Source organism: Geotrypetes seraphini, chromosome 5 (genome assembly GCF_902459505.1).
Source record: "Geotrypetes seraphini chromosome 5, aGeoSer1.1, whole genome shotgun sequence".
NCBI classification, from domain to species: Eukaryota; Metazoa; Chordata; class Amphibia; order Gymnophiona; family Dermophiidae; genus Geotrypetes; species Geotrypetes seraphini.
This window is the reverse complement of record NC_047088.1, coordinates 138,018,520-138,042,492: the sequence shown is the minus strand read 5'-3', so window position 1 is coordinate 138,042,492 and position 23,973 is coordinate 138,018,520. Positions and strand designations below refer to the sequence as shown.

Here is a 23,973-nt window from a genome sequence, read left to right as displayed (position 1 = left end):
TTTAAGAGAGTTTCATTTCCTCTGTTTGTGAATTCCCATACCTCTACAAACCATCTTATGCTGTCTCCGTTTCAATCGTGCTTACTGACATGACTGTTAGTGCCTGTTTGGGAATCTACTTCTGAGAGTGTGCTATGAGCAGATGAAGCCTGAGTTGGAAACGGGAGTCATTCCAGAGGACCCAAGATGTTATATGTACATGCCAGATTCTCTCAGCGGACCCTGTGGTGCAACGGTAGCGCGTCTGACTCCAGATCAGAAGGCTGTGTGTTCAAATCACACCTGGGTCATGGCACCTTTTGGTTATATCCCTATTTAGCTGCTTGTTCTGAAAATCTCTTTGTTATTGCCGTTAGCGTGTCCGAATATAGAAACAATAAAAACAAAGGATGTTTCCCAGTAGAAAGTCCAGAAGGTGAATCCTTTTGAGAAAGAAGTCGGAGGAAGCTGTGGGTAAGAAAACAAAGCATTGAAGTCAGGGATGCCAGGACTCAAACACATACAGTGAGAAAGATTCCCCCGATAATAGGAGCAAAATTGCTTTGCAAATAATGTAGCTCACCAGTAGAAATAAAGAGCAGAGATCAATGGAGGAAAACAAACCATCTCAATATTTATACAGGTTGATGGAAGTGAAAAAAAAGTTTGAAATAACTTTCTGACCATTCTCACCTTGGACATGCAAAATGATGTGGCCCTGTCCTTATAGAATTACATAATGACTATTGTGCTGTCCTCAAGTGGGTTCAAGTCATGCCTTCCTCTCTGTCCTCTGTAAATGGCTCTGCCGTATCTATCTTGTAGTCCTGTATTTGACTAGAACAATCTCTCTCTCACTTTCTCAGGTGCAGGGCAGAGAGGAAGCTGAGGTTGGAATGGCCCTTCTGGCATGTGCCAAAAGGTTGAACAGCTACAGAAATCTCGAGATGAAAGAACAAACTCTTATAGGATGTAATTCTCCTGTCTGGTGGAATAGAATGCCATTTGAAGGCCAAGCAACGATTGATTAGATGACTTTGAGGAAAATGCTAAATATTTGAAATCTGGGGAGGAATATAGTGAATTGAAAGATGATGGAGCAGGTTGTGGCTGTGTGTGTTTTTCATGGTTGGGTTGGTCAGGGCAGAGTAGGGTATATTTTGGACTGTGGTTGGTACTGGCTCTATTTTCCCCACCGGCTATCTAAGGTCTCTGTCCTTTCATGAAATCCACCCATACCCCCTTTCTCTCTAGTGTTCTGTTTGGCTTCTTCCAGCAGCGCCTTGAATATTTGTTCTCACTGAAGGAAAGTCACTATTAGGCTGTATATTTACTGTTTTATTTTATATATATTTGCTCAGCAGAAGTTAACGGCAGTTGCCACTTGGTAGTCTACAAGACGATCTTTTCTATCTTTCTACCTTGGCATGACACTGCAAGTAGGTAAGAGAAAAAGCATTCTCCAAGTGAGGATTGAACTCACAGCTTCGGCATGTCCCTGAGCAAGTACCACACGCTAACCGATTGCGAGACTGGAGCAACATGCTGAAGTATCTACTGTGCTTCTATAGTAGATGACGGCAGATAAAGACCCGAATGGTCCATCCAGTCTGCCCAACCTGATTCAATTTAATTTTTTTTTTTTTTTTTTTTCTTCTTAGCTATTTCTGGATGAGAATCCAAAGCTTTACCCGGTACTGTGCTTGGGTTCCAACTGCCGAAATCTCTATTAAGACTTACTCCAGCCCATCTACACCCTCCCAGCCATTGAAGCCCTCCCCTGCCCATCCTCCTCCAAACGGCCATGCACAGACACAGACCGTACAAGTCTGCCCAGTAACTGGCCTAGTTCAATCTTTAATATTATTTTCTGATTCTAAATCTTCTGTGTTCATCCCACGCTTCTTTGAACTCAGTCACAGTTTTACTCTCCACCACCTCTCTCGGGAGCGCATTCCAGGCATCCACCACCCTCTCCGTAAAGTAGAATTTCCTAACATTGCCCCTGAATCTACCACCCCTCAACCTCAAATTATGTCCTCAGGTTTTACCATTTTCCTTTCTCTGGAAAAGATTTTGTTCTACGTTAATACCCTTTAAGTATTTGAACGTCTGAATCATATCTCCCCTGTCTCTCCTTTCCTCTAGTGTATACATATTCAGGGCTTCCAGTCTCTCCTCATACGTCTTCTGGCGCAAGCCTCCTATCATTTTCGTCGCCCTCCTCTGGACCGCCTCAAGTCTTCTTACGTCTTTCGCCAGATACGGTCTCCAAAACTGAACACAATACTCCAAGTGGGGCCTCACCAATGACCTGTACAGGGGCATCAACACCTTCTTCCTTCTACTGACTACGCCTCTCTTTATACAGCCCAGAATCCTTCTGGCAGCAGCCACTGCCTTGTCACACTGTTTTTTCGCCTTTAGATCTTCGGACACTATCACCCCAAGGTCCCTCTCCCCGTCCGTGCATATCAGCTTCTCTCCTCCCAGCATATACGGTTCCTTCCTATTATTAATCCCCAAATGTATTACTCTGCATTTTTTTGCGTTGAATTTTAGTTGCCAGGCATTAGACCATTCCTCTAACTTTTGCAGATCCTTTTTCATATTTTCCACTCCCTCTTCGCTGTCTACTCTGTTACAAATCTTGGTATCATCTGCAAAAAGGCACACTTTTCCTTCTAACTCTTCAGCAATGTCACTTACATACATATTGAACAGGATTGGCCCCAGCACCGAACCCTGAGGGACTGCACTAGTCACCTTTCCTTCCTTCGAGCGACTTCCATTAACCAACACCCTCTGGCGTCTGTCCGACAGCCAGTTTCTGACCCAGTTCACCACTTTGGGTCCTAACTTCAGCCCTTCAAGTTTGTTCAACAGCCTCCTATGAGGAACTGTATCAAAGGCTTTGTTGAAATCCAAGTAAATTACATCTAGCATATGTCCTCGATCCAGCTCTCTGGTCACCCAATCAAAAAATTCAATCAGGTTCGTTTGGCACGATTTACCTTTTGTAAAGCCATGTTGCCTCGGATCCTGTAACCCATTAGATTCAAGGAAATACACTATCCTTTCTTTCAGCAACACTTCCATTATTTTTCCAACAACTGAAGTGAGGCTCACCGGCCTGTAGTTTCCTGCTTCATCCCTATGACCACTTTTATCAATAGGGACCACATCCGCTCTCCTCCAATCCCCAGGAATCACTCCTGTCTCCAGAGATTTGTTGAACAAGTCTTTAATAGGACTCGCCAGAACCTCTCTGAGCTCCCTTAGTATCCTGGGATGGATCCCGTCTAGTCCCATCGCTTTGTCCACCTTCAGTTTTTCAAGTTGCTCTTAAACACCCTCCTCCGTGAACGGCGCAGAATCTACTCCATTTTCTCGTGTAACTTTGCCAGACAATCTCGGTCCTTCTCCAGGATTTTCTTCTGTGAACACAGAACAGAAGTATTTGTTTAGCACATTTGCTTTCTCCTCATCACTCTCCACATATTTGTTCCCAGCATCTTTTAGCCTAGCAATTCCATTTTTTATCTTCCTCCTTTCACTAATATATCTGAAAAAATTTTTATCTCCCTTTTTTACATTTTTAGCCATTTGTTCTAACGCCTGTGCCTTCGCCAAACATATCTCTCTCTTGGCTTCTTTCAGTTTCACCCTGTAGTCCTTTCTGCTCTCCTCTTCTTGGGTTTTTTTTATATTTCATGAACGCCAACTCTTTCGCCTTTATTTTCTCAGCCACTAGGTTGGAGAACCATATCGGCTTCCTTTTTCTCTTGTTTTTATTGATTTTCTTCACATAAAGGTCCGTAGCCATTTTTATCGCTCCTTTCAGCTTAGACCACTGTCTTTCCACTTCTCTTATGTCCTCCCATCCTAACAGCTCTTTCTTCAGGTACTTTCCCATTGCATTAAAGTCCGTACGTTTGAAATCTAGGACTTTAAGTATCGTGCGGCCGCTCTCCACTTTAGCCGTTATATCAAACTAAACCGTTTGATGATCGCTACTACCCAGGTGAGCACCCACTCGAACATTAGAGATACTCTCTCCATTTGTGAGGACCAGATCCAATATCGCTTTTTCCCTTGTGGGTTCCGTCACCATTTGTCTGAGCAGAGCCTCTTGAAGGCAATCACAATCTCCCTACTTCTTTCCGATTCCGCAGATGGAACATTCCAGTCCGCATCCGGCAGGTTGAAATCTCCCAACAGCAGAACCTCCTCTTTCCTTACAAACTTTTGGATATCCACAATCAGATCCTTATCAATTTGCTGCGATTGAGTCGGAGGTCTGTAGACTACACCCACGTAGATAGAAGTTCCATCTTCTCTTTTCAGAGCAATCTGTTTCTTCCTTCCTTCCTCCGCCTTCTCCTTCTTCTTCTGCCTAGGTACCAATGGTTCTCCAGAAGCCGGTGACAGCTTACTGCTTATTTTCTTAGAAAGGAAGGAAAGAATGCATCAAATAAAGATATGCAGTATCATAAGTTGCTAACCTGCTAGATCACCACTGCATCATTTCAATTGACCCTAGTTATGATTGGCCACTTCCAGACTTATTCTGCTGATACGGATACTTTCCAGCTTCTAGCCACAAAGTGTGGCTGTCAATATTCCCCGGGTCACACACAAACACGGCACAGATGGGTAGAAAGGTCTGTTAGAATTTCTCCAGCTAGAGTTTTCCATCTCAGCCACATCTTGCCCAGTACTATTCACGGTATCTTTTGGAAACTCTTAGAAGAGTTTCATTTCCTCGGTTTGTGAATTCCCATACCTCTACAAACCATCTTATGCTGTCTCCATTACAAGCGTACTTACTGACATAACTGTTAGTGCCTGTTTGAGAATCTGCTTCTGAGAGTGTGCTATGAGCAGGGGAAGCCAGAGTTGGAAACGGGAGTCATTCCAGAGGACCCAAGATGTTATATGTAGATGCAAGATTCTCTCAGCGGACCCTGTGGCGCAACGATAGCGTGTCTGACTCCAAATCAGAAGGCTGTGTGTTCAAATCACACCTGGGTCATGGCACCTTTTGGTTATATCCCTATTTAGCTGCTTGTTCTGAAAATCTCTTTGTTATTGCCGTTAGCGTGTCCGAATATAGAAACAAAAAAACCAAAGGAAATTTCCCAGTAGCACGTCCAGAAGATGAACCCTTCTGAGAAAAAAGTCGGTGGAAGCTGTGGGTAAGAAAACAAGGAATTGAAGTCAGGGCTGCCAAACTCAAACACATACAGGGAGAAAGACTCCCCAGATAATGGGGGCAAAATTGTTTTGCAAATAATGTAGCTCACCAGTAGAAATAAAGAGCAGAGATCAATGGAGGAAAACAAACCATCTCAAGACTTAAACAGGTTGATGGAAGTGAAAAAATAACTTTCTGACCATTCTCACCTTGGACATGCAAAATGATGTGGCCCTGTCCTTATAGAATTACATAATGACTGCTGTCCTCAAGTGGGTTCAAGTCATGCCTTCCTCTCTGTCCTCTGTAAATGGCTCTGCCGTATCTATCTTATAGTCCTGTATTTGACTAGAACAATCTCTCTCTCACTTTCTCAGGTGCAGGGCAGAGAGGAAGCTGAGGTTGGAATGGTCCTTCTGGCACGCGCCATCCGGTTGAACAGCTACAGATATCTCGAGCTGAAAGAACAAACTCTTATAGGATGCAAATCTCCTGTTTGGTGGAATAGAATGCCATTTGAAGGCCAAGCAGCGATTCATTAGATGACTTTGAGGAAAATGCTAAATATTTGAAATCTGGAGATGCGTATAGTGAATTGAAAGGAGGATGGGGTAGGTTTTTGCTGTGTGTGTTTTTCATTGTTGGGTTGGCCAGGGTAGAGTAGGGTATATTTTGGACTGTGGTTGGTACTGGTTCTATTTTCCCCCCCGGCTGTCTAAGGTCTCTGTCATTTCAAGAAATCCACCCATAACCCCTTTCTCTCTAGTGATCTGTTGGGCTTCTTCCAGCAGCGCCTTGAATATTTGTTCTCACTGAAGATAAGCCACTATTAGGCTGTATATTGGCTGATTTATTTTATATATATTTGCTCAGAGGAAGTTATCGGCAGTTGCCTCTTTCTAGTCTATAAGATGATCTTTTCTATCTTTCTACATTGGCATGACACTGCAAGTAGGTAAGAGAAAAAGCATGCTCCAGGTGAGGATTGAACTCACAGCCTCGGCATGTCCCTGAGCAAGTACTGCCTTATAAGTACCGTGCGCTAACCGATTGCGCCACTAGAGCAAGATGCTTAAGTGTCCAATGTGCTCCTGTTTCTTCCTTTCCTCCTCCGCCTTCTCCTTCTTCTTCTCCCCAGGTACTAATGGTTCTCCAGTAGCCGGTGGCAGCTTACTGCTTATTTTCTTGGAAAAGAAGGAAAGAATACATCAAATAAAGATATACAGTATCATAAGTGGCTTACCTGCTAGATCACCCCGGCATCAGTTCAGTTGACCCTAGTTATGATTGGCCCCTTTCAGTCTGACTCTGCTGATACGGATACTTTCCAGCTTATAGCCAGAAAGTGTGGCTGTCAATATTCCCCGGGTCACACACAAACACGGCACAGGAGGGTAGAAAGGTCTGTTAGGTTCTCTCCAGCTAGAGATTTCCATCTCAGCCACATCTTGCCCAGCCCTATTTACGGTATCTTTTGGAAACTCTTTAGGAGAGTTTCATTTCCTCTGTTTGTGAATTCCCATACCTCTACAAACCATCTTATGCTGTCTCCGTTTCAATCGTGCTTACTGACATAACTGTTAGTGCCTGTTTGGGAATCTGCTTCTGAGAGTGTGCTATGAGCAGATGAAGCCTGAGTTGGAAACGGGAGTCATTCCAGAGGACCCAAGATGTTATATGTACATGCCAGATTCTCTCAGCGGACCCTGTGGCGCAACGGTAGCGCGTCTGACTCCAGATCAGAAGGCTGTGTGTTCAAATCACACCTGGGTCATGGCACCTTTTGGTTATATCCCTATTTAGCTGCTTGTTCTGAAAATCTCTTTGTTATTGCCGTTAGCGTGTCCGAATATAGAAACAATAAAAACAAAGGATGTTTCCCAGTAGAAAGTCCAGAAGGTGAATCCTTTTGAGAAAGAAGTCGGAGGAAGCTGTGGGTAAGAAAACAAAGCATTGAAGTCAGGGATGCCAGGACTCAAACACATACAGTGAGAAAGATTCCCCCGATAATAGGAGCAAAATTGCTTTGCAAATAATGTAGCTCACCAGTAGAAATAAAGAGCAGAGATCAATGGAGGAAAACAAACCATCTCAATATTTATACAGGTTGATGGAAGTGAAAAAAAAGTTTGAAATAACTTTCTGACCATTCTCACCTTGGACATGCAAAATGATGTGGCCCTGTCCTTATAGAATTACATAATGACTATTGTGCTGTCCTCAAGTGGGTTCAAGTCATGCCTTCCTCTCTGTCCTCTGTAAATGGCTCTGCCGTATCTATCTTGTAGTCCTGTATTTGACTAGAACAATCTCTCTCTCACTTTCTCAGGTGCAGGGCAGAGAGGAAGCTGAGGTTGGAATGGCCCTTCTGGCATGTGCCAAAAGGTTGAACAGCTACAGAAATCTCGAGATGAAAGAACAAACTCTTATAGGATGTAATTCTCCTGTCTGGTGGAATAGAATGCCATTTGAAGGCCAAGCAACGATTGATTAGATGACTTTGAGGAAAATGCTAAATATTTGAAATCTGGGGAGGAATATAGTGAATTGAAAGATGATGGAGCAGGTTGTGGCTGTGTGTGTTTTTCATGGTTGGGTTGGTCAGGGCAGAGTAGGGTATATTTTGGACTGTGGTTGGTACTGGCTCTATTTTCCCCACCGGCTATCTAAGGTCTCTGTCCTTTCATGAAATCCACCCATACCCCCTTTCTCTCTAGTGTTCTGTTTGGCTTCTTCCAGCAGCGCCTTGAATATTTGTTCTCACTGAAGGAAAGTCACTATTAGGCTGTATATTTACTGTTTTATTTTATATATATTTGCTCAGCAGAAGTTAACGGCAGTTGCCACTTGGTAGTCTACAAGACGATCTTTTCTATCTTTCTACCTTGGCATGACACTGCAAGTAGGTAAGAGAAAAAGCATTCTCCAAGTGAGGATTGAACTCACAGCTTCGGCATGTCCCTGAGCAAGTACCACACGCTAACCGATTGCGAGACTGGAGCAACATGCTGAAGTATCTACTGTGCTTCTATAGTAGATGACGGCAGATAAAGACCCGAATGGTCCATCCAGTCTGCCCAACCTGATTCAATTTAATTTTTTTTTTTTTTTTTTTTTCTTCTTAGCTATTTCTGGATGAGAATCCAAAGCTTTACCCGGTACTGTGCTTGGGTTCCAACTGCCGAAATCTCTATTAAGACTTACTCCAGCCCATCTACACCCTCCCAGCCATTGAAGCCCTCCCCTGCCCATCCTCCTCCAAACGGCCATGCACAGACACAGACCGTACAAGTCTGCCCAGTAACTGGCCTAGTTCAATCTTTAATATTATTTTCTGATTCTAAATCTTCTGTGTTCATCCCACGCTTCTTTGAACTCAGTCACAGTTTTACTCTCCACCACCTCTCTCGGGAGCGCATTCCAGGCATCCACCACCCTCTCCGTAAAGTAGAATTTCCTAACATTGCCCCTGAATCTACCACCCCTCAACCTCAAATTATGTCCTCAGGTTTTACCATTTTCCTTTCTCTGGAAAAGATTTTGTTCTACGTTAATACCCTTTAAGTATTTGAACGTCTGAATCATATCTCCCCTGTCTCTCCTTTCCTCTAGTGTATACATATTCAGGGCTTCCAGTCTCTCCTCATACGTCTTCTGGCGCAAGCCTCCTATCATTTTCGTCGCCCTCCTCTGGACCGCCTCAAGTCTTCTTACGTCTTTCGCCAGATACGGTCTCCAAAACTGAACACAATACTCCAAGTGGGGCCTCACCAATGACCTGTACAGGGGCATCAACACCTTCTTCCTTCTACTGACTACGCCTCTCTTTATACAGCCCAGAATCCTTCTGGCAGCAGCCACTGCCTTGTCACACTGTTTTTTCGCCTTTAGATCTTCGGACACTATCACCCCAAGGTCCCTCTCCCCGTCCGTGCATATCAGCTTCTCTCCTCCCAGCATATACGGTTCCTTCCTATTATTAATCCCCAAATGTATTACTCTGCATTTTTTTGCGTTGAATTTTAGTTGCCAGGCATTAGACCATTCCTCTAACTTTTGCAGATCCTTTTTCATATTTTCCACTCCCTCTTCGCTGTCTACTCTGTTACAAATCTTGGTATCATCTGCAAAAAGGCACACTTTTCCTTCTAACTCTTCAGCAATGTCACTTACATACATATTGAACAGGATTGGCCCCAGCACCGAACCCTGAGGGACTGCACTAGTCACCTTTCCTTCCTTCGAGCGACTTCCATTAACCAACACCCTCTGGCGTCTGTCCGACAGCCAGTTTCTGACCCAGTTCACCACTTTGGGTCCTAACTTCAGCCCTTCAAGTTTGTTCAACAGCCTCCTATGAGGAACTGTATCAAAGGCTTTGTTGAAATCCAAGTAAATTACATCTAGCATATGTCCTCGATCCAGCTCTCTGGTCACCCAATCAAAAAATTCAATCAGGTTCGTTTGGCACGATTTACCTTTTGTAAAGCCATGTTGCCTCGGATCCTGTAACCCATTAGATTCAAGGAAATACACTATCCTTTCTTTCAGCAACACTTCCATTATTTTTCCAACAACTGAAGTGAGGCTCACCGGCCTGTAGTTTCCTGCTTCATCCCTATGACCACTTTTATCAATAGGGACCACATCCGCTCTCCTCCAATCCCCAGGAATCACTCCTGTCTCCAGAGATTTGTTGAACAAGTCTTTAATAGGACTCGCCAGAACCTCTCTGAGCTCCCTTAGTATCCTGGGATGGATCCCGTCTAGTCCCATCGCTTTGTCCACCTTCAGTTTTTCAAGTTGCTCTTAAACACCCTCCTCCGTGAACGGCGCAGAATCTACTCCATTTTCTCGTGTAACTTTGCCAGACAATCTCGGTCCTTCTCCAGGATTTTCTTCTGTGAACACAGAACAGAAGTATTTGTTTAGCACATTTGCTTTCTCCTCATCACTCTCCACATATTTGTTCCCAGCATCTTTTAGCCTAGCAATTCCATTTTTTATCTTCCTCCTTTCACTAATATATCTGAAAAAATTTTTATCTCCCTTTTTTACATTTTTAGCCATTTGTTCTAACGCCTGTGCCTTCGCCAAACATATCTCTCTCTTGGCTTCTTTCAGTTTCACCCTGTAGTCCTTTCTGCTCTCCTCTTCTTGGGTTTTTTTATATTTCATGAACGCCAACTCTTTCGCCTTTATTTTCTCAGCCACTAGGTTGGAGAACCATATCGGCTTCCTTTTTCTCTTGTTTTTATTGATTTTCTTCACATAAAGGTCCGTAGCCATTTTTATCGCTCCTTTCAGCTTAGACCACTGTCTTTCCACTTCTCTTATGTCCTCCCATCCTAACAGCTCTTTCTTCAGGTACTTTCCCATTGCATTAAAGTCCGTACGTTTGAAATCTAGGACTTTAAGTATCGTGCGGCCGCTCTCCACTTTAGCCGTTATATCAAACTAAACCGTTTGATGATCGCTACTACCCAGGTGAGCACCCACTCGAACATTAGAGATACTCTCTCCATTTGTGAGGACCAGATCCAATATCGCTTTTTCCCTTGTGGGTTCCGTCACCATTTGTCTGAGCAGAGCCTCTTGAAGGCAATCACAATCTCCCTACTTCTTTCCGATTCCGCAGATGGAACATTCCAGTCCGCATCCGGCAGGTTGAAATCTCCCAACAGCAGAACCTCCTCTTTCCTTACAAACTTTTGGATATCCACAATCAGATCCTTATCAATTTGCTGCGATTGAGTCGGAGGTCTGTAGACTACACCCACGTAGATAGAAGTTCCATCTTCTCTTTTCAGAGCAATCTGTTTCTTCCTTCCTTCCTCCGCCTTCTCCTTCTTCTTCTGCCTAGGTACCAATGGTTCTCCAGAAGCCGGTGACAGCTTACTGCTTATTTTCTTAGAAAGGAAGGAAAGAATGCATCAAATAAAGATATGCAGTATCATAAGTTGCTAACCTGCTAGATCACCACTGCATCATTTCAATTGACCCTAGTTATGATTGGCCACTTCCAGACTTATTCTGCTGATACGGATACTTTCCAGCTTCTAGCCACAAAGTGTGGCTGTCAATATTCCCCGGGTCACACACAAACACGGCACAGATGGGTAGAAAGGTCTGTTAGAATTTCTCCAGCTAGAGTTTTCCATCTCAGCCACATCTTGCCCAGTACTATTCACGGTATCTTTTGGAAACTCTTAGAAGAGTTTCATTTCCTCGGTTTGTGAATTCCCATACCTCTACAAACCATCTTATGCTGTCTCCATTACAAGCGTACTTACTGACATAACTGTTAGTGCCTGTTTGAGAATCTGCTTCTGAGAGTGTGCTATGAGCAGGGGAAGCCAGAGTTGGAAACGGGAGTCATTCCAGAGGACCCAAGATGTTATATGTAGATGCAAGATTCTCTCAGCGGACCCTGTGGCGCAACGATAGCGTGTCTGACTCCAAATCAGAAGGCTGTGTGTTCAAATCACACCTGGGTCATGGCACCTTTTGGTTATATCCCTATTTAGCTGCTTGTTCTGAAAATCTCTTTGTTATTGCCGTTAGCGTGTCCGAATATAGAAACAAAAAAACCAAAGGAAATTTCCCAGTAGCACGTCCAGAAGATGAACCCTTCTGAGAAAAAAGTCGGTGGAAGCTGTGGGTAAGAAAACAAGGAATTGAAGTCAGGGCTGCCAAACTCAAACACATACAGGGAGAAAGACTCCCCAGATAATGGGGGCAAAATTGTTTTGCAAATAATGTAGCTCACCAGTAGAAATAAAGAGCAGAGATCAATGGAGGAAAACAAACCATCTCAAGACTTAAACAGGTTGATGGAAGTGAAAAAATAACTTTCTGACCATTCTCACCTTGGACATGCAAAATGATGTGGCCCTGTCCTTATAGAATTACATAATGACTGCTGTCCTCAAGTGGGTTCAAGTCATGCCTTCCTCTCTGTCCTCTGTAAATGGCTCTGCCGTATCTATCTTATAGTCCTGTATTTGACTAGAACAATCTCTCTCTCACTTTCTCAGGTGCAGGGCAGAGAGGAAGCTGAGGTTGGAATGGTCCTTCTGGCACGCGCCATCCGGTTGAACAGCTACAGATATCTCGAGCTGAAAGAACAAACTCTTATAGGATGCAAATCTCCTGTTTGGTGGAATAGAATGCCATTTGAAGGCCAAGCAGCGATTCATTAGATGACTTTGAGGAAAATGCTAAATATTTGAAATCTGGAGATGCGTATAGTGAATTGAAAGGAGGATGGGGTAGGTTTTTGCTGTGTGTGTTTTTCATTGTTGGGTTGGCCAGGGTAGAGTAGGGTATATTTTGGACTGTGGTTGGTACTGGTTCTATTTTCCCCCCCGGCTGTCTAAGGTCTCTGTCATTTCAAGAAATCCACCCATAACCCCTTTCTCTCTAGTGATCTGTTGGGCTTCTTCCAGCAGCGCCTTGAATATTTGTTCTCACTGAAGATAAGCCACTATTAGGCTGTATATTGGCTGATTTATTTTATATATATTTGCTCAGAGGAAGTTATCGGCAGTTGCCTCTTTCTAGTCTATAAGATGATCTTTTCTATCTTTCTACATTGGCATGACACTGCAAGTAGGTAAGAGAAAAAGCATGCTCCAGGTGAGGATTGAACTCACAGCCTCGGCATGTCCCTGAGCAAGTACTGCCTTATAAGTACCGTGCGCTAACCGATTGCGCCACTAGAGCAAGATGCTTAAGTGTCCAATGTGCTCCTGTTTCTTCCTTTCCTCCTCCGCCTTCTCCTTCTTCTTCTCCCCAGGTACTAATGGTTCTCCAGTAGCCGGTGGCAGCTTACTGCTTATTTTCTTGGAAAAGAAGGAAAGAATACATCAAATAAAGATATACAGTATCATAAGTGGCTTACCTGCTAGATCACCCCGGCATCAGTTCAGTTGACCCTAGTTATGATTGGCCCCTTTCAGTCTGACTCTGCTGATACGGATACTTTCCAGCTTATAGCCAGAAAGTGTGGCTGTCAATATTCCCCGGGTCACACACAAACACGGCACAGGAGGGTAGAAAGGTCTGTTAGGTTCTCTCCAGCTAGAGATTTCCATCTCAGCCACATCTTGCCCAGCCCTATTTACGGTATCTTTTGGAAACTCTTTAGGAGAGTTTCATTTCCTCTGTTTGTGAATTCCCATACCTCTACAAACCATCTTATGCTGTCTCCGTTTCAATCGTGCTTACTGACATAACTGTTAGTGCCTGTTTGGGAATCTGCTTCTGAGAGTGTGCTATGAGCAGATGAAGCCTGAGTTGGAAACGGGAGTCATTCCAGAGGACCCAAGATGTTATATGTACATGCCAGATTCTCTCAGCGGACCCTGTGGCGCAACGGTAGCGCGTCTGACTCCAGATCAGAAGGCTGTGTGTTCAAATCACACCTGGGTCATGGCACCTTTTGGTTATATCCCTATTTAGCTGCTTGTTCTGAAAATCTCTTTGTTATTGCCGTTAGCGTGTCCGAATATAGAAACAAAAAAACCAAAGGAAATTTCCCAGTAGCACGTCCAGAAGATGAACCCTTCTGAGAAAAAAGACGGTGGAAGCTGTGGGTAAGAAAACAAGGAATTGAAGTCAGGGATGCCAGGACTCAAACACATACAGTGAGAAAGATTCTCCCGATAATAGGAGCAAAATTGCTTTGCAAATAATGTAGCTCACCAGTAGAAATAAAGAGCAGAGATCAATGGAGGAAAACAAACCATCTCAATATTTATACAGGTTGATGGAAGTGAAAAAAAAGTTTGAAATAACTTTCTGACCATTCTCACCTTGGACAAGCAAAATGATGTGGCCCTGTCCTTATAGAATTACATAATGACTATTGTGCTGTCCTCAAGTGGGTTCAAGTCATGCCTTCCTCTCTGTCCTCTGTAAATGGCTCTGCCATATCTATCTTGTAGTCCTGTATTTGACTAGAACAATCTCTCTCTCACTTTCTCAGGTGCAGGGCAGAGAGGAAGCTGAGGTTGGAATGGCCCTTCTGGCACGTGCCAAAAGGTTGAACAGCTACAGAAATCTCGAGATGAAAGAACAAACTCTTATAGGATGTAATTCTCCTGTCTGGTGGAATAGAATGCCATTTGAAGGTCAAGCAGCGATTGATTAGATGACTTTGAGGAAAATGCTAAATATTTGAAATCTGGGGAGGCATATAGTGAATTGAAAGATGATGGGGCAGGTTGTTGCTGTGTGTGTTTTTCATGGTTGGGTTGGTCAGGGCAGAGTAGGGTATATTTTGGACTGTGGTTGGTACTGGCTTTAGTTATCCCATTGGCTATCTAAGGTCTCTGTCCTTTCATGAAATCCACCCATACCCCCTTTCTCTCTAGTGTTCTGTTTGGCTTCTTCCAGCAGCGCCTTGAATATTTGTTCTCACTGAAGGAAAGTCACTATTAGGCTGTATATTTACTGTTTTATTTTATATATATTTGCTCAGCAGAAGTTAACGGCAGTTGCCACTTGGTAGTCTACAAGACGATCTTTTCTATCTTTCTACCTTGGCATGACACTGCAAGTAGGTAAGAGAAAAAGCATTCTCCAGGTAAGGATTGAACTCACAGCTTCGGCATGTCCCTGAGCAAGTACCACACGCTAACCGATTGCGAGACTGGAGCAACGTGCTGAAGTATCTAATGTGCTTCTGTTTCTTCCTTCCCTCCTCCGCCTTCTCCTTCTTCTTCTGCCTAGGTACCAATGGTTCTCCAGAAGCCGGTGACAGCTTACTGTTTATTTTCTTGGAAAGGAAGGAAAGAATGCATCAAATAAAGATATGCAGTATCATAAGTGGCTAACCTGCTAGATCACCACTGCATCATTTCAATTGACCCTAGTTATGATTGGCCACTTCCAGACTTATTCTGCTGATACGGATACTTTCCAGCTTCTAGCCACAAAGTGTGGCTGTCAATATTCCCCGGGTCACACACAAACACGGCACAGATGGGTAGAAAGGTCTGTTAGAATTTCTCCAGCTAGAATTTTCCATCTCAGCCACATCTTGCCCAGTACTATTCACGGTATCTTTTGGAAACCCTTAGAAGAGTTTCATTTCCTCGGTTTGTGAATTCCCATACCTCTACAAACCATCTTATGCTGTCTCAATTACAAGCGTACTTACTGACATGACTGTTAGTGCCTGTTTGAGAATCTGCTTCTGAGAGTGTGCTATGAGCAGGGGAAGCCAGAGTTGGAAACGGAAGTCATTCCAGAGGACCCAAGATGTTATAGGTAAATGCCAAATTCTCTCAACAGACCTTGAGGCGCAATGGTAGCGCGTCTGACTCCAGATCAGAAGGCTGTGTGTTCAAATCACACCTGTGTCATGGCACCTTTTGGTTATATTCCTATTTAGCTGCTTGTTCTGAAAATCTCTTTGTTATTGCCGTTAGCGTGTCCGAATATAGAAACAAAAAAACCAAAGGAAATTTCCCAGTAGCACGTCCAGAAGATGAACCCTTCTGAGAAAAAAGTCGGTGGAAGCTGTGGGTAAGAAAACAAGCAATTGAAGTCAGGGTTGCCAGGATTCAAACACATACAGGGAGAAAGACTCCCCCGATAATGGGGGCAAAATTGTTTTGCAAATAATGTAGCTCACCAGTAGAAATAAAGAGCAGAGATCAATGGAGGAAAACAAATCATCTCAAGACTTAAACAGGTTGATGGAAGTGAAAAAATAACTTTCTGACTATTCTCACCTTGGACATGCAAAATGATGTGGCCCTGTCCTTAAAGAATTACAATAATGACTATTGTGCTGTCCTCAAGTGGGTTCAAGTCCTGCCTTCCTGTCTGTCAATTGTGAATGGCTCTGCCGTATCTATCTTATAGTCCTGTATTTGACTAGAACAATCTCTCTCTCACTCTCTCAGGCGCAGGGAAGAGAGGAAGCTGAGGTTGAAACGGCCCTTCTGGCACGCGCCATCCGGATGAACAGCTACAGATATCTCGAGCTGAAAGAACAAACTCTTATAGGATGCAAATCTCCTGTCTGGTGGAATAGAATGCCATTTGAAGGCCAAGCAGCGATTCATTAGATGACTTTGAGGAAAATGCTAAATATTTGAAATCTGGAGATGCATATAGTGAATTGAAAGGAGGATGGGGTAGGTTTTTGCTGTGTGTGTTTTTCATTGTTGGGTTGGCCAGGGTAGAGTAGGATATATTTTGGACTGTGGTTGGTACTGGTTCTATTTTCCCCCCCGGCTGTCTAAGGTATCTGTCATTTCAAGAAATCCACCCATAACCCCTTTCTCTCTAGTGATCTGTTGGGCTTCTTCCAGCAGCGCCTTGAATATTTGTTCTCACTGAAGATAAGCCACTATTAGGCTGTATATTGGCTGATTTATTTTATATATATTTGCTCAGAGGAAGTTATCGGCAGTTGCCTCTTTCTAGTCTATAAGATGATCTTTTCTATCTTTCTACATTGGCATGACACTGCAAGTAGGTAAGAGAAAAAGCATGCTCCAGGTGAGGATTGAACTCACAGCCTCGGCATGTCCCTGAGCAAGTACTGCCTTATAAGTACCGCGCGCTAACCGATTGCGCCACTAGAGCAAGGTGCTTAAGTGTCCAATGTGCTCCTGTTTCTTCCTTTCCTCCTCCGCCTTCTCCTTCTTCTTCTCCCCAGGTACTAATGGTTCTCCAGTAGCCGGTGGCAGCTTATTGCTTATTTTCTTGGAAAAGAAGGAAAGAATACATCAAATAAAGATATACAGTATCATAAGTGGCTTACCTGCTAGATCACCCCGGCATCAGTTCAGTTGACCCTAGTTATGATTGGCCCCTTTCAGTCTGACTCTGCTGATACGGATACTTTCCAGCTTATAGCCAGAAAGTGTGGCTGTCAATATTCCCCGGGTCACACACAAACACGGCACAGGAGGTTAGAAAGGTCTGTTAGGTTCTCTCCAGCTAGAGTTTTCCATCTCAGCCACATCTTGCCCAGCACTATTTACGGTATCTTTTGGAAACTCTTTAGGAGAGTTTCATTTCCTCTGTTTGTGAATTCCCATACCTCTACAAACCATCTTATGCTGTCTCCGTTTCAATCGTGCTTACTGACATGACTGTTAGTGCCTGTTTGGGAATCTGCTTCTGAGAGTGTGCTATGAGCAGATGAAGCCTGAGTTGGAAACGGGAGTCATTCCAGAGGACCCAAGATGTTATATGTACATGCCAGATTCTCTCAGCGGACCCTGTGGCGCAACGGTAGTGCGTCTGACTCCAGATCAGAAGGCTGTGTGTTCAAATCACACCTGGGTCATGGCACCTTTTGGTTATATCCCTATTTAGCTGCTTGTTCTGAAAATCTCTTTGTTATTGCCGTTAGCGTGTCCGAATATAGAAACAATAAAAACAAAGGATGTTTCCCAGTAGAAAGTCCAGAAGGTGAATCCTTTTGAGAAAGAAGTCGGAGGAAGCTGTGGGTAAGAAAACAAAGCATTGAAGTCAGGGATGCCAGGACTCAAACACATACAGTGAGAAAGATTCCCCCGATAATAGGAGCAAAATTGCTTTGCAAATAATGTAGCTCACCAGTAGAAATAAAGAGCAGAGATCAATGGAGGAAAACAAACCATCTCAATATTTATACAGGTTGATGGAAGTGAAAAAAAAGTTTGAAATAACTTTCTGACCATTCTCACCTTGGACATGCAAAATGATGTGGCCCTGTCCTTATAGAATTACATAATGACTATTGTGCTGTCCTCAAGTGGGTTCAAGTCATGCCTTCCTCTCTGTCCTCTGTAAATGGCTCTGCCGTATCTATCTTGTAGTCCTGTATTTGACTAGAACAATCTCTCTCTCACTTTCTCAGGTGCAGGGCAGAGAGGAAGCTGAGGTTGGAATGGCCCTTCTGGCACGTGCCAAAAGGTTGAACAGCTACAGAAATCTCGAGATGAAAGAACAAACTCTTATAGGATGTAATTCTCCTGTCTAGTGGAATAGAATGCCATTTGAAGGCCAAGCAACGATTGATTAGATGACTTTGAGGAAAATGCTAAATATTTGAAATCTGGGGAGGAATATAGTGAATTGAAAGATGATGGAGCAGGTTGTTGCTGTGTGTGTTTTTCATGGTTGGGTTGGTCAGGGCAGAGTAGGGTATATTTTGGACTGTGGTTGGTACTGGCTTTAGTTATCCCATTGGCTATCTAAGGTCTCTGTCCTTTCATGAAATCCACCCATACCCCCTTTCTCTCTAGCAGTGGCGTACCTAGGGTATGTGGCACCCGGGGCCCATCATTTTTTGACACCCCCCCCCTCATGTAAAAAAAAATTTTTTTATTTTTTTTTGCAATAACCATGAAATGGAATAAATGGTCATAATAGAAACAGGCAGTGAAAATTTTCTTTTATTGAACCTCATATATGTAACCATTATTCCAAACATAACATAACATAAATTATGTCTAAATTGTCATGACATTAGAAGTACATATGGAGTAGTTGCAGGTGATGCTTGGGACAGTTCTGATTGTGTTAGTTCGGTTTTATGTGTTTTTTGAATAGAAGGGTTTTTATTTCTTTTTGAAGGTTTTGCAGTCTGTGGTTGATATCAATTGGTTGTAGAGTTGGGGGTCGAGTGTTGCAGCTCGAATGGCTAGGAGGTTGTCGAACAGTTTTTTTCTTTTGACGTTTTTGGTTGGAGGGTGTGTGAATGGTGCACAAGTTCTCCTATGTCTGTTTGAAGTGGATTGAATTATTTAGCTGAAGAAATTAGTTACCCCCCATTCCACACACATTAATTCTCTTCCATTTTTGTTCCCATTATAAAAAACACTGATAAGTTCCCAGAAAAAAAATACATTAAAATAAGAAGTGAAAACAAAGGCCCCTACAGATGAGAACATAACATAAGAATAGCCTAACTGGGTCAGACCAATGGTCCATCATGCCCAGTAGCCCATTCTCATGGTAGCCAATCCAGGACACTAATACCTGGTCAAAACCCAAAGAGTAGCAACATTCCATGCTACCGATCCAGGGCAAGCAGACACTTCCCCCATGTCTTAATAACAGATTATGGACTTTTCCTCCAGGAATTTGTCCAAATCTTTCTTAAAACCAGCTACACTATCTGCTTTTACCATAACTTCTGGCCACTTCATTTTTAAGTTTAGATCTTTCCTTTCAAACAGAGACCTTGCTAGATGTCAAATACAGCACAAGGTAACTTCACATGGACTTAGCTGTGCAGGAAATGTGAATCTCCTCATACACCCACCATATAGTGCAAAAATGTGCAAAGGTCTGTTTTTTTCTTTCGATCACTACATAGCCTAATGCCACACAAGCAGCGCTGTTACAAACATATTCTGTAGGTCAATGCTAAGGATAACAAAGTTTCCTTCCTTGGACCAGAAGGAGATAAACCACTGGAAGAGATCCCAAAACAACACCCAAAGACCCACTCAGTGTGTGAATCAGTTGAGTGGAGTGGACTAACTGGGGGGTGGAAATGGGCCCGGAGTTTGCTCAGCAGAATTTCCCAGACCACCTCTTCCTCTCAACACATTGACACGCTGCCACCATCACCACTAGGAACACCTCACTGGGTAGGCCAGCTATGCTATAAACTTTATAAAACACATTATTATATTTTCTTATAAAGCACATATTTTAACTGACCTCTCTGACATCCTCAGCCTTTCCATTCACAAAAATAGAAGGAAGAAAAGTTCCCATTTCCTGCTGTCTCATGTCCCCGGCCTATACAATATTTTTTTTCTGCAGACCCTTCAAAAGTCTGACCAAATCCTCGTTTCACTTGCATTATAAAGTACTGAGGATGCCATCTCTCCCCAATCCCAGGTCCTAAAGTCTAAGACAGTAGCGCAAACTAATGCTGCCAGATACAGGAAAAAAAAATTTTGATTCGATTCAGCCCTATTGAATTGGTTTTTCAATTCGATTTTCCTGCCCAGTTGGGTGATTTTTTTCAAAACTCCTGGTGGGTTTTATAGCTTTTTCACCCCCTTTGGCTTCTCCTAACCACACTGGCGCTGTGGTGTAAATAAAATAAAGAAACAAAAAGGACTTTTCCTCTTTCTGTTAAATCCTAGCTCACGTTTGCAGTCCAACACCAGCTCTGGCAGGATACACATTTCAAATCTGACATGTTATAATCACAAAACAGAAAATAAAATTAATTTTTCTACCTTTTGTTGTCTGGTTATATTTCAAATCTTGTTGGTCCAAGGCTCTGGTTTTCTTCTGATAACTTGCTTGCCAGGGTCTCCTTCTTTCTGCATGCTAACCATCCATCTGCCAACTCTGTCCTCCCTTTCCATTTCCCTTCCCTTCCCAGGAAGTCTGGTATCTTTCCTTTTTTTCATCTCCCTCCACAGATCCACCTTTTCTTAAATACCCTTTCATCCGGCATCTCTCCCTCCTTCCCCACCATCCCAGAGTCCACCATCTCTCCGTTTCTTTTCCTAATTACCCTCCTATCCAGTATCTCTATCCCTCCTCCACACCATCCCTTGTGTCCAATTTCTCTCCCTTTCTGTTCCTTCCCTCCCTAAATCCCATGGTCCATCATCTCTCTCCCTCTCCTCTATTTTCAGACCCATTATTTCTTCCCCCCCCCAAAGTTTGGCATATGCATGTCTCTTTGAACACCCCCTTCCCTCCGTGTACTTCTAAATCATGGTCCCCCCCCCAAAGGCCTGTCCCCCCTTAAAGGTCTGCCTGTCCCACCTTGAAGGCCTGCACCCCCCTTGAAGGCCTGTCCCTTCCCCTTGTAGGCCTGTCCCCCCATTGAAGGCCTGCCTGCCTGTCCCCCCCTTGAAGGTCTGCCCCCCCCGAAGGCCTGCACCCCCCCGAAGGCCTGTCCCCCACTTGAAGGCCTGTCCCCCCCCCTTGTAGCTTCTCCCCCCCCCTTGTAGGCCTGTCCCCCCCTTGAAGGCCTGCCTGCCTGCCTTTCCCCCCTTGAAGGCCTGTCCCCCCTTGAAGGCCTGCACCCCCTTGAAGGCCTGCACCACCCCCCTCGAAGGCCTGCACTCCCTTGAAGGTCTGCACCCCCCCCCCCGAAGGCCTGTCCCCCCACTTGAAGGCTTGTACCCCCCCCTTGTAGCTTCTCCCCCCCTTGTAGGCCTGGCCCCCCCTTGAAGGCCTGCCTGCCTGCCTTTCCCCCCCCTTGAAGGCCTGCACCCCCTTGAAGGACTGCACCCCCCCCGAAGGCCTGCACTCCCTTGAAGGTCTGCACCCCCCGGAGGCCTGTCCCCCCCCTTGAAGGCCTGTCCCACCCTTGTAGGCCTGTCCCCCCTTTAAGGCCTGCCTGCCTGCCTTCCCCCCTTGAAGGCCTGTCTCCCCCTTGAAGGCCTGCACCCCCCTTGAAGGCCTGCACCCCCCCTTGAAGGCCTGTCCCCCCCCCTTGAAGGCCTGCACCCCTTGAAGGTCTGCCCCCCCCCCCCCGAAGGCCTGTCCCCCCTTGAAGGCCTGCCTGCCTGCCTGTCACCCCCTCCCCCTTGAAAGCCTGCTTGCCTGCCCGCCCGCCCCACCCTGAAGGCCTGATGCCCTGACCCACCCCGAAGGACCGCTCGCCCCCCTGGCCTCCCCGCACCACCTATGAAGCAGCCGCAGCAGGATCGCGAAGCCAGCGTCAGCGATCCCTGCGCTGCTTCCTGCGCCACGGTCCCGCCCCTCCTCTGACGTCAGGGGAGGGGCGGGATCGCGGCGCAGGAAGCAGCGCAGGGATGCTGACGCTGACTTCGCGATCCTGCTGCGGGCTGCTTCACAGGTGGTGCAGGAAGGTCAGTGGGGCGAGCGGTCCTTCGGGGGTGGCGGGGGACTGAACGGCAAGGCCGGGAACACCCCCTTAGGGCTGGTACCCGGGGCGGCCCGCCCCCCCCGCCCCCCCTAGGTACGCCACTGCTCTCTAGTGTTCTGTTTGGCTTCTTCCAGCAGCGCCTTGAATATTTGTTCTCACTGAAGGAAAGTCACTATTAGGCTGTATATTTACTGTTTTATTTTATATATATTTGCTCAGCAGAAGTTAACGGCAGTTGCCACTTGGTAGTCTACAAGACGATCTTTTCTATCTTTCTACCTTGGCATGACACTGCAAGTAGGTAAGAGAAAAAGCATTCTCCAGGTGAGGATTGAACTCACAGCTTCGGCATGACCCTGAGCAAGTACCACACGCTAACCGATTGTGAGACTGGAGCAACGTGCTGAAGTATCTAATGTGCTTCTGTTTCTTCCTTCCCTCCTCCGCCTTCTCCTTCTTCTTCTGCCTAGGTACCAATGGTTCTCCAGAAGCCGGTTACAGCTTACTGCTTATTTTCTTGGAAAGGAAGGAAAGAATGCATCAAATAAAGATATGCAGTATCATAAGTGGCTAACCTGCTAGATCACCACTGCATCATTTCAATTGACCCTAGTTATGATTGGCCACTTCCAGACTTATTCTGCTGATACGGATACTTTCCAGCTTCTAGCCACAAAGTGTGGCTGTCAATATTCCCCGGGTCCACACAAACACGGCACAGATGGGTAGAAAGGTCTGTTAGAATTTCTCCAGCTAGAGTTTTCCATCTCAGCCACATCTTGCCCAGTACTATTCACGGTATCTTTTGGAAACTCTTAGAAGAGTTTCATTTCCTCGGTTTGTGAATTCCCATACCTCTACAAACCATCTTATGCTGTCTCCATTACAAGCGTACTTACTGACATGACTGTTAGTGCCTGTTTGAGAATCTGCTTCTGAGAGTGTGCTATGAGCAGGGGAAGCCAGAGTTGGAAACGGGAGTCATTCCAGAGGACCCAAGATGTTATATGTACATGCCAGATTCTCTCAGCGGACCCTGTGGCGCAACGGTAGCGCGTCTGACTCCAGATCAGAAGGCTGTGTGTTCAAATCACACCTGGGTCATGGCACCTTTTGGTTATATCCCTATTTAGCTGCTTGTTCTGAAAATCTCTTTGTTATTGCCGTTAGCGTGTCCGAATATAGAAACAAAAAAACCAAAGGAAATTTCCCAGTAGCACGTCCAGAAGATGAACCCTTCTGAGAAAAAAGACGGTGGAAGCTGTGGGTAAGAAAACAAGGAATTGAAGTCAGGGCTGCCAGGATTCAAACACATACAGGGAGAAAGACTCCCCCGATAATGGGGGCAAAATTGTTTTGCAAATAATGTAGCTCACCAGTAGAAATAAAGAGCAGAGATCAATGGAGGAAAACAAATCATCTCAAGACTTAAACAGGTTGATGGAAGTGAAAAAATAACTTTCTGACTATTCTCACCTTGGACATGCAAAATGATGTGGCCCTGTCCTTAAAGAATTACAATAATGACTATTGTGCTGTCCTCAAGTGGGTTCAAGTCCTGCCTTCCTGTCTGTCATTTGTGAATGGTTCTGCCGTATCTATCTTGTAGTCCTGTATTTGACTAGAACAATCTCTCTCTCACTCTCTCAGGCGCAGGGAAGAGAGGAAGCTGAGGTTGAAACGGCCCTTCTGGCACGCGCCATCCGGATGAACAGCTACAGATATCTCGAGCTGAAAGAACAAACTCTTATAGGATGCAAATCTCCTGTCTGGTGGAATAGAATGCCATTTGAAGGCCAAGCAGCGATTCATTAGATGACATTGAGGAAAATGCTAAATATTTGAAATCTGGAGATGCATATAGTGAATTGAAAGGAGGATGGGGTAGGTTTTTGCTGTGTGTGTTTTTCATTGTTGGGTTGGCCAGGGTAGAGTAGGGTATATTTTGGACTGTGGTTGGTACTGGTTCTAT

At 44.7% G+C, this 23,973-nt stretch overlaps 11 non-coding genes across 11 annotated transcripts; 8 read left to right on the top strand and 3 right to left on the bottom strand.

Annotated features, from left to right (window-relative positions):
- Nucleotides 1-218: 218 nt before the first annotated feature.
- On the top strand, nucleotides 219-290 carry TRNAW-CCA. The gene has a single exon. It is a non-coding gene; the product is annotated as a tRNA-Trp (tRNA).
- A 4,652-nt stretch (nucleotides 291-4,942) lies between these two features.
- On the top strand, nucleotides 4,943-5,014 carry TRNAW-CCA. Its single transcript has one exon. It is a non-coding gene; the product is annotated as a tRNA-Trp (tRNA).
- Nucleotides 5,015-6,146: 1,132 nt separating this feature from the next.
- Nucleotides 6,147-6,241, bottom strand: TRNAI-UAU. The gene is made up of 2 exons: nucleotides 6,204-6,241; nucleotides 6,147-6,182 (listed from the first exon to the last, which is right to left on the bottom strand). It is a non-coding gene; the product is annotated as a tRNA-Ile (tRNA).
- A 637-nt stretch (nucleotides 6,242-6,878) lies between these two features.
- On the top strand, nucleotides 6,879-6,950 carry TRNAW-CCA. Its single transcript has one exon. It is a non-coding gene; the product is annotated as a tRNA-Trp (tRNA).
- Nucleotides 6,951-11,602: 4,652 nt separating this feature from the next.
- TRNAW-CCA lies at nucleotides 11,603-11,674 on the top strand. Its single transcript has one exon. It is a non-coding gene; the product is annotated as a tRNA-Trp (tRNA).
- Nucleotides 11,675-12,806: 1,132 nt separating this feature from the next.
- TRNAI-UAU lies at nucleotides 12,807-12,901 on the bottom strand. The gene is made up of 2 exons: nucleotides 12,864-12,901; nucleotides 12,807-12,842 (listed from the first exon to the last, which is right to left on the bottom strand). It is a non-coding gene; the product is annotated as a tRNA-Ile (tRNA).
- A 637-nt stretch (nucleotides 12,902-13,538) lies between these two features.
- On the top strand, nucleotides 13,539-13,610 carry TRNAW-CCA. Its single transcript has one exon. It is a non-coding gene; the product is annotated as a tRNA-Trp (tRNA).
- A 1,864-nt stretch (nucleotides 13,611-15,474) lies between these two features.
- On the top strand, nucleotides 15,475-15,546 carry TRNAW-CCA. The gene has a single exon. It is a non-coding gene; the product is annotated as a tRNA-Trp (tRNA).
- Nucleotides 15,547-16,685: 1,139 nt separating this feature from the next.
- Nucleotides 16,686-16,780, bottom strand: TRNAI-UAU. The gene is made up of 2 exons: nucleotides 16,743-16,780; nucleotides 16,686-16,721 (listed from the first exon to the last, which is right to left on the bottom strand). It is a non-coding gene; the product is annotated as a tRNA-Ile (tRNA).
- Nucleotides 16,781-17,417: 637 nt separating this feature from the next.
- On the top strand, nucleotides 17,418-17,489 carry TRNAW-CCA. Its single transcript has one exon. It is a non-coding gene; the product is annotated as a tRNA-Trp (tRNA).
- Nucleotides 17,490-23,033: 5,544 nt separating this feature from the next.
- On the top strand, nucleotides 23,034-23,105 carry TRNAW-CCA. Its single transcript has one exon. It is a non-coding gene; the product is annotated as a tRNA-Trp (tRNA).
- Nucleotides 23,106-23,973: the final 868 nt, after the last annotated feature.